Genomic DNA, 15,278 nt, shown 5'->3' with positions numbered 1-15,278 from the left:
AAGAGAAATCTTCCGTGGCTGGAAGCTATCCCACATTCGTTTCCAAAATTCATGGAGGAAACGCGCGGGGATGCCTAGAGTCTTGCTAGTATACTGTTGTCGTTGGCATACTATCAACGTCTGGAATCTGAATCCCACGGCTCAGACGGATTGTGCACTCAAAGAAGGGGATGTTGGGGTGCCATTGCCACTCACCTAGATCCCACTACAACCGCATCAATGGTTGGCCCTCCCATAACCATAATCTCCACAATCTCTCTCTGGCTACTTTGGCCAAGGGAGGGTCGACGTGCCATCTATGGTCATGAAACTTGATCACTCTCACCCTTTGTAAAGTGCAGTTGCTCATTGTGTGGCCCTATAGAGAAAGTCATGAGGGTGCCTCCATCTGCACCATGGATTGCCATGGGAATATCATGTCTGGGAAAATCCCCTACCCACTCAAGGGGAGGTGGGTCCTGGATTCGTGCGAGCCACTCAAGTAGGGATGGAGCGAGGGTAATCCTGTCTCTGCCTCGGATCCTAGCTAGGCTCTGCTCTTGAGCCTCTGGTGGGAGCTGCCTGAAGGTGAGCCACTCTCTAAGAAACTCGACTTGTTCCTCGCTCAATGTGAGGATGGGAGCCTAGTGTGTAGCCACTAGGAAGGGTAATCAAGGGGTTCCAGACCTGTGCTTAGTGAAGTCTCTCCTTGTCTAGGATTGGGGGAGGCTAGTGAAGAGCAAAGCGAATGTGGTCCCAGGCTTGGAAGAGGCTGGCCGCAAATCTGTCCTTAAAGGCAAGGCTCGGGTCACCAGTTTTCATCTCTTTGAAGATCCATCTCGGGTTCGGAGACCAAGGACTACCAAGAACTGGAGTGTGGGCCATGAGAAAGTTTTTCTAGGGCTCACCACCTGGGAGGGGGCCTCTGATGATCAGCTTGCCCAAAGGGCCCTTGCTCTGCATAGAAGGGTCAATAATGCCCAGGTCACCTTTGTGGCGAGGTTGAATGATGACTCCAAGCCACCTTGGCCCGTGCCGGCTTGCCATCGTTGCTTGCCCAAAGGAACTTGCAGGATCAGCTGTTGGTCTTGGCCAATACACGCGCTGGAAAAGGCCCGACAAGAGATGATGTACCACATAGTAGCGAGAAGGAACTAGTTCACTACCACTACTTGACCAGCAAGTGAGAGCTTGAAGCTTCTTTCAGCTGCTCAGAAGGAGGGGGGCAAGCTGCTATTGTGAGGTGATGTTGATCCCGACCTGGCAGCCAAGATAACGCACCGAGTACCCCTTGGAATCCACTAGAAGGGGACTCAACTAGTCCCCAAGGGGATGAGCTAACCCAAAGTCCATATGACTTGTGCCAATTGATCAAGATCCCGAGTCTCGGCAAAAGATCTCAACTACATCTGCAAACCTCTAGAATTGAGGTGGTGGGGAAACCCATCCTGCACATAGTCCCCTCGAGAACGTTCCAATCCACCAATTCGTAGGGTTTCTCGATATCTAGAAGGAGAATTGCTAAGTGCCGTAGACGGGCCGTGGCGGACGCCTCCCAAAAGGTGAAGATATTATTCAGGATGCTCCTATCCAGGATACAATCTATCTGTGCATGCCATGCATTCGATGGCTGATGGTTTGGCTAGGATTTTGCAGGCTATCCCCAAGAGGGTGTTGTTCTCCGCTCTCGAATCCAACCCGTCACCTCCCTCCTTGGGGATCAAGTGAATCAAACCATCCGCCAGTCTCTCTGGCATAGATCCGGAAATCATAAACTCATTGAAGACCATGCGGAAGTTGCCCTCCATAACCTCCTAGTGACGAAGAAACAAGGGAACCGGAAGCCCATCCTCACCCGGGCACTTGCCCCTAGGGAGCAGCTGCAAAGCCTCTACAATCTCCTCGAAAGAGAAGCTCCGGAGAGCCAGTGGGCCAACTTCACGCATGTGCTGCCAGACCCTTTCTCTCGCATCTTATACCAGTGGGGAGTGAGGCTCTGCACTGAGGAGGGAACTGAAGAAGCTAGTGGCTATGGCTCGGAAACAATGGTGCTGTCCGATCCTCTAAGCCTCCAGATGCCATCCCTCTGGTGGTGAGCCATGTCGGCTCGAAGAAGTCCCTTGTGCCTCTGTCTCGAGCCTGAGTCCAGGATGCGTGGGCATGGAATTTGTACTCCACTCTCCTCTTCTGTATGGAGCTGATCTCAGTGCGGGCTGTGGCCATCTGAGCCTCAATCCAAGGGCTGTGCAGGGTGAGCTCCTACAGTCAGTCGAAGTGAGGCTAGGCTTCAGCGGAGGCTCCTCTCTTGCTCTGTAAACTCTATTGGAGAATGGCTTGGATCTCAGTGAGTCGAGTATCCAGAGGCGTTATTGCTATGCCCTCATGAAAGGCCAAGCTCTCCCATAGCTCCCCAGTCCTCTTGCGAATCTCTGGATCCTGTATCAAGCTCTCGGGTATGCAGAGGCTCTGTTGACTATTGTGTCGCCCGGGGTCCTTTAGAGAGAGGATGATGGGTGAATGGTCTGAAAAGGTACTGCTGGCTAAAATACCCACCAAACTGCCTCGTCCACAAGCCTACTCATCAACGTAGAAACAATCGAACCAGGAGAGGTTGGGGCCTCCGCTTCGCCTGTCAGATCTGGAGAATCTCAGACTCCCTTCACTCCGCCCAAACTTCGGGAGATGCCAGGGGTTCTGTTCCCTGATGGTGAATACAAGATCCTCCCAAGCTGCAAGCTCAGCACCAGAGACGGTATCCTGGCTACCACCTAGTCTGTCTGCCGTGGTCTCCATCATATTAAAGTCTCCCCCCATACACCAGAAATCAGCCCGAGGGAGGCCATACCAAATCATGCTCCAGAACTCCGCTCGACCTGCCATGGAGTTAGGGGCATAAATGTTGAGCAGGCCTACATAGCCTCCCCAAGTCTGATAATCAACCATTGCGCCCTCCCTGGAACTATGGTGCCGGAGTCCAACACCACTGGAAGAAGCTCCTCACTAATTGAGATACATACTCCGCCTTGGATCCTAGATGGGCGGACGGTGGGTGACCAAAAGGTGTGTGGCTCTTGCCCTGCAAAATCTTCCTGTATTTGTGGCCATGACCAGCTGACAAGTGATGCTCTTGAAGAAAGAGAATGTCGATAGAGCCTCCCACTATGGCTCTCTGCAACTCCTCACACAGGACTCCTCGCTGAGAGTGGCACTGCTGGCCGCCCAATCCCTAAATGTTCCAAGCGATCATCCGCATCAAAGGGGTCTAGTGGGTTGAGATCTGTGTGGGCAGCCCTTCACCCTGTGAGACTTGGCAAATGGTTTGGATGGTGAGTAGTCACAGTCTGTCCTGGTGCGCAGACATTTGAGGTGTTCCCTGATCCTATGCTCCATGTGGGCCCATTCCGCTCTAGCTGGGCTGTCACATTAAAGGTATCTGTAGGAGGGGGGGAGGGGGACCGCCTGTGATACATGAAGATAGATGAAGAGGAGTACCTCGAAACTCTTGCTCACGAGCTTGCCATCCTGGATTCCTTGGCCTGATCCTCCAAGATCCATGTGGGCCGAAGGACAAAAGTGAGAGACAATGTCTATGAGGCGCAGCTCTCCGGGTGGTGAGAGAGCTCTGTCACCTGTCCATGAATAGTGGAGGAAATAGACTCCGGACTCCACTCACTCTCTGCTGCTGCGACACTCAGAGGGAAGGAGAAGATCCCTGCTCTAGTCTCCGAAGTGGCCGCGGTCTTGATCAATGAAAGATGACATAGAAGACTCCGGGAGGAGCCAAAGTCTCTCCAAAAGCACTGACATCGGTTGTCCCATGACACTGGGGGGTCCCGTGGTGGTGGTGGTGGGGGGGTGTATATATCAGAGACTCCGGGAGAAGGGACCTCATTGGGGCAGGCTAGAATCAGCAGAAATATGCAGATGAGATACTTAAAGCATTTGGTATGACCGAATGCAAGGCAGTTGGTACCCTTATGGAGGTTGGTCTGAAGTTTGTTGAAGACTCTGCAGACCTTGTGGATGAGACCTTACTTAGAAAACTGGTTGGTGGTCGTCTTATCTTCTAGTGTAATACTAGACTAGACATCAGATTTGTTGTTGGTGTTTTGAGCAAGTTCTCCAACAAGCCCTGGGAGAATCATTGGAAAGTAGGTACTCAGGAGTATGGCATAACCTATGTTGCGGGCAAGACCCTCAGTGGATTTCGTGACTCAAATTGGGCGGGTGATTCGGTTACCCAGTGCTCGGTAATAGGGTATTGTTTTTCTCTTGGTTCGGGATGCATTTCTTGGATTAGCAAGAAATAGCCCAAAGTTACACTCGCATTGATAGAGCATGAGTACAAAGTTTTATGCTTTGCATCATGTGAGGCATTATGGGCGAGGAGATTCTATAGGATATGGGACTAGAGGAGAAGAAGCCATCGAAGTTCCCTTCATAGGAGCACACGGGTGTGGGGCTTTTTTTTTTTCCGAGAAGTTAAAAAAAGCGCCCACTGGGCTACAAAAACCCTCTCTTGCTCATAAGAAGAAGGCAGAGCAGAGAGCCAATCAAGGCAGCTAGGGAGACTCTCCCTAGGTGCAAAAAAGTACAAACAACAGTACAAATAATTGAGAGGCTATATTATACAATAGGAGGGGCTAAAATCCAAACAGGTGGGGGTACCCGTGTGTAGAGTATAGAAGGGGCCGCTGCGCCAAGTGGTGTGGAAGGCCTGGTGCCGCAAGATCGCTCGATCCGAGTCGCCCCGGATGCGGTCATACTGTCCTCGCAGGGTGTGAATCAACTCCTGCTAGATCCCTCGAACAGTCTCTGCTGGTGGCTCCAGTCTCCCCTCAAAGGCCCTGAAACAACGGGCTCTCCAAGTGAACCATATGTTGAGGCTGCTGAGGAGCTCCCATCGTAGATCCCTCTCCTGTGTCCAGCCGGCGGACGAGAAATCCGGTGAAGGAACAAGGCGAGGCTAGCCCCTAATGAATCTGATGGCCTGGCTGTCCTGCTCCGTCTCGTATCTCAGAGCAGGCCCTAACGAAGTCGACCAAGCAGCGGCTCCCCACGTATACATGCCCTCTGGAGAGAGGGGGGCCAAAATGCGCAGCATCCTCAACCAAATCTGCTGCGCCTGTGGACAATCCCATAGGCAATGTCTCTGTGTCTCCAATGGGTGGCCGCATCGGACGCAGGCCGACGGAGACAAGCCAGGTGCCAACTGCAGAGCCCCTGTGGGCAACCAGCCACTGGAAAGTCGAGATCCTGCGTGCCTGTCGGCTAGCCCAGAGCCTGGTCCAGAAATCCTCCAGAAACTCCTGTGAGAGTCCCTGTAGCCGCCAATGCTCCGATGCAGCTAGAGAGACCATCCTCCTCGCAGTCAAAATATGCCTCCCCAACCGAACAGTGTACTGGAAAAAGGTGATCTCTGTGGCCTCGGGGGACGCATAAGGATCATGCCACTCGTACTCGCCAGGGTCCCATTCCAGGCCAAGGGGCGCGCAGCATATGCCCATATGCGCCAATCAGAGTCCACATCTGCAGGGTTTGGATCAATATGCCACTTCCGAGAAGCGGCGGCCACTACCCGTATCCTCTGAAAGATGCACTCTGCAACCAAAGGTGACTGCGCCTCCACTCTCTGAAGTCTGCCCTCATCCTATATCTCATAGTAGAGGCATCTACCATCCTCAGTGCAAGCTCTGACAGCAATCAGGATCTCCAACTGTGTAAAGGCTCCCATCCACCGTGGGGCCGCTGGCTCGAAAGGCGTGAACCACTCCTCGGTGAGTGCCTCCTGAATGTCATCCCTCATAATCAGCCCCCCTCTGAAATGACTCAGTCTCTCGGCCTGGATCTCCTCCGGGAGACTGCAAAAGGCTTGCCAATCTCCAAAACTGCGTGTTGGGCCTGCCGCCAATGGTCCCCAGGCTAGACGAGGCCGAGAACCCAGCACATGACCTTGCTCTGTGCGTACCGCGGGGCTCCATATGAGCGGCTGTCTGGCCCGCTCCTCATCACAAGTGGGAGGTCTCTGAGAAAGCCCGGGTCTCAGCAGCTCCCAAGCTCGCAGGATGCTCAAGGCAAATCTGTCCTCCCATCCTCTACTGAGGCCTGTCCTCCTCATCTCTATGAAGATCCACCGTATCTCAGGTGCCCAAGTGTCCCCTGCTGGGGGAGCTCTAGCCTGCACAGCCGCTGAAATAGAAGCTCCTTCCAAGGCTCAGCGCCTGGAAGTAGCCCCCGAACAATAAGCTTCCCCAACAAGGCTCTACTCTGATCAGCTGGATCTATAATGCCCAAGCCCCCCCTGGGCCAACGGAAGAGTAATAACTGCCCAAGCAACCTTAGCCCGGGCCGGCTGACCATCCCGCCCTGACCAAAGAAAGTTCCTGATCAATCTTTGTACCTGGCTGATGCAAGAGCTCGAGAAGATCCAGCAAGACGTGATGTACCACATAGTCGCTAAAAGCACCTGATTTGTCACCACCACCCTCCCAGCGAAGGATAGCCGAGCTCTACTCCAATATAAAAGCTTCTTCCAAATACTCAGAAGAAGTGGGGCGATCTGCTGCTCAGGTGACAAATCAAGTCCAATCTAGATACCGCACTGCTGTGCCAGGAGGAATCCATCTAAAACCCGGGTCTGGGCTCCATACCGGAGCGGGAGCGCTACTGATCCAAAAAGCCACTGTCTTGCGCCAATTGATCAATGCTCCCGAAGCCACACCAAAAACCTGTAGCTACTGCTCTGCCCTCTGTAGATTGGCCTCCTGGCCATGCAGAAACAATCCCGTGTCATCAGCAAACTCAGAATCGAGCAGGTCCTCACACGGGTGTGGGGCTTTGCCATCTATTGTATCACTTTAGTGATGCAATTTCTTCTCTATCTCTGTTATTGTACAATTTGATTTTTAAAGGTTTGTGATGTGAAAGATTCTACTTCTTGTGAGTGTTCTCTAGTATACACCGCATGCTGTATCCTCTTACATAATGCATGCACAATCATAGCACTACCAAGCTATGGCAAGCAACACCTGGTTTACCACTAGGGCTCTAGACGCGAGATTGAGCTTCCCGAAGGAGCTTTTTCTTGATGCTCATGAGCACAGGGGCAAACTGTTGGGCAGGTGTATCGCGACCTGGCATCCAAGATATGTGGCAGTGTGTCCTCACTCAATCCATGGGAAGCCATCATTTGTGCCCAATCAGTCCTCTCCCAATCACTGGCCCAAAATCCATCATACTTATGCCCAGTTATAAAAGCCCTTGCTACTAAACAAACTCTTCCAAGGCAGTGTGAAATGAGCAAAGACATGTGTAGGATGCCTCAAGAAACATCACTGTATCATCAGCCAACTTCAGAGTCCAGAAGCTTCTCCTCCATGCGTAAAGGTAATCTGAATCTAGATACTCTAGCACTGGAGTGGCCATAGGCTCTCAAAATCAAAGAGCAAGATGGCCAAGAGCTGATTACTTGCCTTGGCCCACTCTACCACCTCCCAAAATGAAAAGATGTTATCAAAGGAATCCATTTTGTGTATGATGAATAACCATCTGCAACACTGGCTGCAATCTCATGCTCACTGCCTTGGCAAGAATTTTGTATGCAGTCCCAAGCAATGTGATAGGCCTCCACTAGGCAATGTTAGCCTTATCACCACCCGTAGGGATGAGGTGGATAAGACCCTCAGTAAGAAAAGGAGGAATAGAGCCTGTGTGCCACGTCCTGTAATGCCACATTGATGTCATCCAAAATGTCATCCCGAAGACATATACCATGTTGTAAAGCCGAAACTGCATGTCTAAGCTCATCTGCCAAATAAGGGGCATCAAGTAATGCGCACATGTCAACCGAAATCAGCCTAGGCACGGACTTCCAAACCTTCTGATGTGCCCTATCCCTTTGAGGGGAGGGAGCCTCAGCAGATAACAAGTGGTAGTCAAAATCAGAGGCAATTCTCCTGACTATGTTAGGCTCTGAGAGGAGCACTCACGGGGTATTTTGCAGCTGTCTTACGCATTCCATGTTATGGGAGAGACCATGGGCAGCAAAGAAATGCCTGTTACATCTGTTAGCAATCATCTCCTGTCTGTATATTACACCACAGCCTCTGTTGTGGGTGTGCCCGCCCGTTTTTTGGTGTTTCCCCATTTTTCCTCACTTCCATGTATTTTTCCCATTTTTCCTGAGGTGTGGAGGGCTGTCGGCTGACTTCTGTTGTGCTGGCCGACTGTAGATTTGCTACCCGACCTGATCAGGTGTCTTGGCCAACTGCAGGCACTTGGCCGACTGGCTCTTTTGCTGGTCGTGAGCAGCCCAGGTGCTGGTCGTGAGCTTTTGCTGTTGTCGTCCTGTTTTAGACTAGCCGATCAGCAGCCTGGGGCCATATAAAATGGCCCCTTGCCCCCCACACTTCCCAGTGGTACTCCGGGATTTTCTTAGTGTATATAGCAGAGTTACACAGCTTCTCTCTGTCTCTCTCTCTCTTTCATCTGCGTTTTGCTCTCTACAGCAGTTGTCTTCATTTTCGCTGTGCATTCTGACATGGTGTCAGAGCCCAGGTGGCTTGAAGCTTGGAGACAGCGGGATGTCGAGGGTTTGCTGATTTGAGATTGTTTGGGCTGTACGGGACTTGGAGATCGGGTAGAAGGTGGCCATCACCGTTGGACAGCCACCTTGCATATTATTTGCAGCCTCTTCTTCTTCTTTTTTCCCACCCGCCCTCCCTTCACAAGACCTTGTGAACCCTTGAGATGGTAGACTTGCTTGAGATGGCTGAGAAGCACGTGAAGATCCCAACACTCCCCACGTTCCTGGTGGACCGACAATTGGACGGAAACAACTACGGCATATGGAAGGTAATGATGGAGTCCGTTTTGGAGTCTTATGACTTGGCTGATTTCATTGTTGTTGGTGTTCCACGGCCGGAGTTGGAAGACGGGGAGTCACCTTCTATACGGAAGGAACAGGAGGCTCAGGCACAGTTATGGAATTGTGTCAATGCCCGTGTCTGTTCTGTCATCTTTCTAGATTGCACACCACAGGTCTAGAGGGATTTGGCAGCATTTGGCTTCTCGGTACAACAGGGTATCACCCATGAAGAGGATCTCCTTGGAAGTTCAAATGTGGGTGATGAATCTTGCAAAGTCGTCAATGATGCGGGAGCACATCAACAAGTTGCAAGCTCTTAAGCAGGAGGTTCTCCAGGCAGGGAAAGAGATATCGTTAGAGGATATGGCCTCCCGTTGTTGCCTCTCATTACTCAGCATTTTACTCCTCTTTGATGGCAGGCTCAGCACCATCACGTGGGAGGAGCTTGTGCCAATGGTCTTGGACCAGGAAGAGCAATTTACGAACCCTCCACAAGGCGGAGGTTCTGAGGCCTTGATTGGCCAACAGTCGAAAGGCCGTAACAACAACAGGGGCAAAGGGAAGTCTTTGTCGTTGAAGTCTTCTGAGAAGAAGCCCAATTTAGACCGTGAGAAATTGAAGGCCAAGCGGACCTGTAACGATTGTGGCGAGAAAGGCCACTATTGGAAGAAGTGTCCCAAGCGGAATACGGGAAGAGTGTTGATTCTTTAGCTTCAATTGCAAAGACTCCAGCCTTTGTGCACTTGGAGATTTTGGACACACAGATGCTTCATCTTCTTCGAGCGAGGAGGCAGTTGGCTTCACCGCCTGGGATACTCGGGAGTGGATTCTTGATAGTGGTGCTTCCAAGCATATGACTCCTTCCCGTGAGTTTTTACAAGATCTTAAACGGCAGCCAGGTCGCATTTTCATTGGCGACAATTCCACTATACCGATTCATAGTGAGGGCAGAATGAAGATCATTCCCGATGGCGGAGGGGGTAAGTATTCCTCTCATGTTCTTTACGTCCCTGCACTTGGTTTTCATCTATTGTTAGTGCATGAGGTTTGCAAGACTGGCTTCCGGGTGGAGTTTGAGGAGCATTCTATTGCTCTACGGGAGAGAGAGACAAGCGAGGTTGTTTGGGAAGGCGGAGTGGAGAACGGTATATACAAACTCTCAGCACTCTTCTCTCTTACAGGCTCTGAGATTGGTGACTTGTGGCACTTTTGGTTTTGCCACTTGAACGTGGATGCGGCGAGCTTTCCGGGACTAGATGGTGGTTGGCTTGCCAGATGTTGGCAGCAGGCAGGGATGCTGTAGTTCTTGCATTCGTGGTAAGCAGCACAGGGAATCTCTTCCAAAGCAGGCTTCCAGGCGGACTTCGAAATCTTTGGAGTTGGTACACACTGACTTGTGTGGACCTATGCAGATCCCATCCTTGGGAGGTTCTTTGTATTTTATGCTGCTTGATGATTGTAGCAGATTCACTTGGGTTTATATCCTTTCCTAGAAGGACCAAGCTTTTTCTCGGTTCAAGGAGTGGCATGTGATGGTGGAGGAAGAGTCTGGCTTGCAGATAAAGACTCTTCGGGTTGACAAAGGAGAGTTTTCTGCCAATGCATTTGTGCAGTTTTGTGCGGAACTTGGCATCAAGCGGGAGCTAGCGAATACAGGTTCGCCTTCAGAGAATGGAGTAATTGAGTGTAAATATCCTCAAAATACCGAACATGACTCCCTTTGAGGCTTATTTTGGTAGGAAACCAGATGTCTCCCATTTCCGTGTGTTTGGGAGTGATGCATATGTTCACATTCCAAAGAAGCAGAGGGGGAAGCTTGATTCAAAGTCCCAGAAGATTGTTTTTGTGGGATATAACTCTCTTTCCAAAGGATACAAGTTGTATGACCCGGAGAGGAACGAGGTTGTCATCAGCAGAGATGTGGTTTTTGATGAGCATGTTCCAGCTTCCCCTGTTGATGAGCCACCACTTCTTGGAGACCTAGATGAGTCTGATGATGATTCCCAGTTGATTGTTCCAGCTGGACAGCCTCAGTTAGTTGAGGAGGTTGAGCCCGTGGCTGGAGATGAGCCCTTGCAGAGCAGCAGCAGAGCAGGAGGAGGCTCCGCGTTCTGTTCGAGCACCTAGGTGGTTGTTAGACACCCTTCGGGAGTTGGGTGTTACGGACCTTCCCTGTGAGTGGACCACAGAAGACGGACCTTGACGATCGCATAGAGTTCGTGACAAAAGTCGTTCAGCGGAGCTCTTACAGCAGGTGAACTATGCTTTGATGTCTCGTATCATGGGGGACAAAGAGCCCACTTCTGTAAAGGAGGCCCTTTCACAGGATACTTGGCGGAAAGCCATGCAGGTGGAACTAGATGCCATAGAGAAGAATAAAACTTGGGAGTTGGTTCCGAGGCTGTCAAAATGGTTAGTCACTTATGTCAAGTGGGTATTTAAGACCAAGTATACGTCAAATGGGAATGGGACCATGGCATCTTCTTTTCTTCTAGTACCACAGGTCTTACATGGCGCCATGATACTCCTCAGTGGTTGAAATCACCTTACATATTGGGGTGATTCTATTCTTTTCCGGCTTATAGCTCTGATTGTTGTATGTTTTTCTCATACTTAATAGAAGTCTCTTTCTACAAAAAAAAAAAAGGAAGGGTCGGTGGACAAACACAAAGCCAGACTTGTGGCTAAGGGTTATGCTTAGCGGCCTAGCATTGACCATAGTTTTTCCATACAGCAACCATACGGCAAACACATATGGGTATGGAAGTACGAAAAAAGTACGGTTCACACCCCCAAGAAATTCCATACGTTGGATACCAAATGGCTCCCTAAATTCAGGGAAAAAACATGCTACATATGACACAAAAAACCAAAGAAATTGAAACTGCAAAGATTTTGGGATTAGAAAAAACATAAATGATGTAGAGCCAGAATCCAAACTCCGGACTTTATATTAATGTAACTTGTTTACATCATACATGTATGATCAATGATGTATTATGTAACATGTTACATAAGTAGGTACTAGGGACTAGGGACTGTGGAGTGGGTAAATGCCAAAACCTGTCACCTGTAGGCATAGTTTTTTCATACGGCAACCATACGACATACGTGTATGAGTCTGGAACTATGAAATAAGTATGGTTCAAACCTTGGAGAAATTCCATACGTGGGATTTCATGCTTGATTCTTAAATTAAAGGGTAGACATGCCATTTTCAAAGAAGTGAACCATGAGAGACTTAAAATATGTGAAAACCATGATAGATGATCTATCATGGTTTTCACAAATTGACCATGTTTCATCCGTCATGACTTTCACACAACATTGACAATTAATCTCTCTGTCTAGAAAAGATGCAAAACATTTTCTTTTTTGGCACGAGTATGAAAAGTTTTTCCATAGGTGACCATACGCATACGGGTATGGAAGTATGGAATATTTTCCATACGAGTATGAAAAAAACTATGGCATTGACTATGAGGATACCTTTGCACCGATAGTAAGGATGACCACGATTCGGACCGTTCTTGCCCTTGCTTCTTCTCAGCGGTGGCCCATATATCAAATGGATGTAAAATCCGCATTCCTTAATGGTGACTTGCATAAGGAGGTGTATGTTGAGCAGCCTCCAAGCTTTGAGGTTCCAGGATCAAAGGGAATGGTTTACAGGTTGCGGATGGCCTTGTATGGTCTTAAGCAGGCTCCTAGGGCTTGGAATCAAAAGATTGATTCCTTCTTTCTACGGACTGGATTTCAGAGATCAGTTGTTGCAGATCCTAACTTGTATCTCTTTCGGGAATGCGGCATGGTCACGTTGATCATCCTTTATGTGGATGACCTCATTCTTATTGGCGGTCATGTGGAGCACATTGCAGTGAGGAAGGCTGCCTTGTCAAAGGAGTTTAAGATGATCAATTTAGGCTTACTCCACTTCTTCTTGGGATTGGAGATCTAGCAAACCTAGAGGGGGTTCTTTGTCTCTTAGCAGCGGTATGTCCATGAGTTTCTTGAGGCCTTTGGGATGGAGAATTGCAAGCCTATCATGTCACCGATGGACCCGAATACGAAGCTTACAGTGAATGATCCTTGTGAGCCAGTTGATGCCTCTCTGTACCGGAAGTTGGTCAGTTCATTGATCTGGTTGCTGAACACTAGATTGGACTTCAGCTTTCCTATGGGGTTGTTGGGCTAGTTTATGTAGACGCCTTTGAAGTCTCATTGGGACGCAGGATTGCAGATCTTGCGGTATTTGCAGGGTACGAAGGATCTTGGACTCTTCTACGACACTGGAGGTGAAACAAATGACCGAGTTCGACTCCAAGGATGGAGTGACTCAAATTGGGGAGGAGATCCAAACACGAGGAGATCTACGTCAAGCTACAATTTTACCCTCGGCTTCGGAGCTATTTCATGGAGCGGCAAGAGGCAGCCGACTATTGCCTTGTCGTCTACAGAGGCAGAATACCGGGCTGCTTGTGTTGCTGCTTGCAAGGTTGTGTGGCTGCGGAGGTTGCTTGGCGAGATTGGGTTTCCACAGAAGGAGCCCACGGTCATCCCGTGCGATAATCAGAGTTGTATGGCTATTGCTCGGAACCCGGTCTTTCATGCTTGGACCAAGCACATAGAGATACAATATGACTTTGTTCGTGAGAAGATCTTGGTTGGTGACATCTTGCTTCTTTATTGTTCGACGGAGGACAATGCGGCGGATCTCTTCACGAAGTCTCTACCTCAGGCTATGGTCCGGCGGCACTCCAGCACACTGGGGTTGTTTCCACATCGAGGAGCTGAGAGGGGGTGTTAGCAGTCATCTCCTATCTGTATATTACACCAGGGCCTTTGTTGTGGGTGTGCCCATTTTTTGGTGTTTCCCCATTTTTCCTCACTTCCATGTATTTTTCCCATTTTTCCTTAGGTGTGGAGGGCTGTCGGCTGACTTTTGTTGCTGGCTGACTGTAGAGTTGCCACCCTACCTGATCAAGTGCGGAGAGGAAGCGCGGCCAGTTTATGAGAGAGTGGGACATTGGTATCTTTTTCACATCCTCTCATTCGGGACCCTATTGGCAGCACAGGGTTCCTGATTGGTTGAGATCTCCACCTTGCTTGGTGTGAAATCTCCATTTTGTAAAAAAAATTCATACTTAATAGAAGTCTCCTTTTTGGAAGAAAAAAAAGAAAAAAGAAAAAGAAAAAAAAGTGTCTTGGCTGACGGCAGGCACTTGATCGACTGGCTCTTTTGCTGATCGTGAGCTTTTGCTGCTGTCGGCCTGTTTTAGACTGGCCGACCATCAGCTTGGGGCTATATATAAAATGGCCCCTTGCCCCCCACACTTCCTAGTGGTACTCCGAGATTTTCTTATGTGTATATATAGCAGAGTTACACAGATTCTCTCTCTCTCTCTCTCTCTCTCTCTCTCTCTCTCTTTCATCTGCGTTTTGCTCTCTACAGCAGTTGTCTTCATTTCCGCTATGCATTCTGACAACATCTACCTCCCATTTGAATCCAGAATGACTCCTCTGCATGAGAACGAAACTCTGCACGTCCTGCAACTGAGTCCTAACAGTGCATGATGCGTCTCATATTCACTGGGCATTAGGGTGTTTCTCAAGTTCCCTTGATGATTCTCTCTATCCAAGATCTCTTGCTTCCTGGCTAGGGCCACACTGTGATAAAGATTACTGACACTCTCTAAGGCAGGAGCAAACTCTTTGCCTAGAGTCAGGAGCATCACCAAACATCCATCATGTTCCATGACAATTCTGCATCTGATTAAAGAGACTCTGGTATGTGTACTCGGGGATTAGAGTTCTGGCTCCTGAGATCTCTGATGCACGAAACTAGAAGGCAATGGTCTGACTTTGAGGTGCCTGGAGCAATGAAGATAGTGCCAGCTCAAAGCTGGGTTCATTTTTATGGAACTAGGGTTCCAGCTCCCCGTATGTCTTGACCTCTCCACCTGGCTGCTATCTTCTTCTCCTGCCCACCATTTCCCTCTTTTCCACACATTTCCCTCGTGCACACCATTCACCCCTTTACCTGCCCACCATGTTCTCCTCCTACCCCGCCATTGGTCCCCTTCTCCTTATACCTGCCATACCCCTCTTCTCTTTGCATTTCCCTCCTGCCTGCCTTTCACCATGTCCCCCTCTTTGTTTGCCTGTGGCCTTCTTCTCTGCCTCTCGCCATCTTCTCCCTTCTCCTGTGCCGTTAAGCCGCTCCTCTGACCCTAAAAAATAAAATTCCTATCAAACTAATCCTACATTTATGGCTGGTGTTTCAATTTAATTACTTCAATATTTTGTGGAATATTTTCTCTTTAAAATTTTTTAAGGTTAAACTGACAAAGCTACATAAGCAGTATGATTACGTTTAACCTTAAAAATTTAGTGGAATTGTACATATGATTTTACACCTATTAAAGGCTAGTTA

Source organism: Cibotium barometz, chromosome 48, assembly GCF_041138505.1.
Source record: "Cibotium barometz isolate CiBa-2024 chromosome 48, ASM4113850v1, whole genome shotgun sequence".
Taxonomy (NCBI): domain Eukaryota; kingdom Viridiplantae; phylum Streptophyta; class Polypodiopsida; order Cyatheales; family Cibotiaceae; genus Cibotium; species Cibotium barometz.
This window is presented reverse-complemented; position numbering follows the sequence as displayed.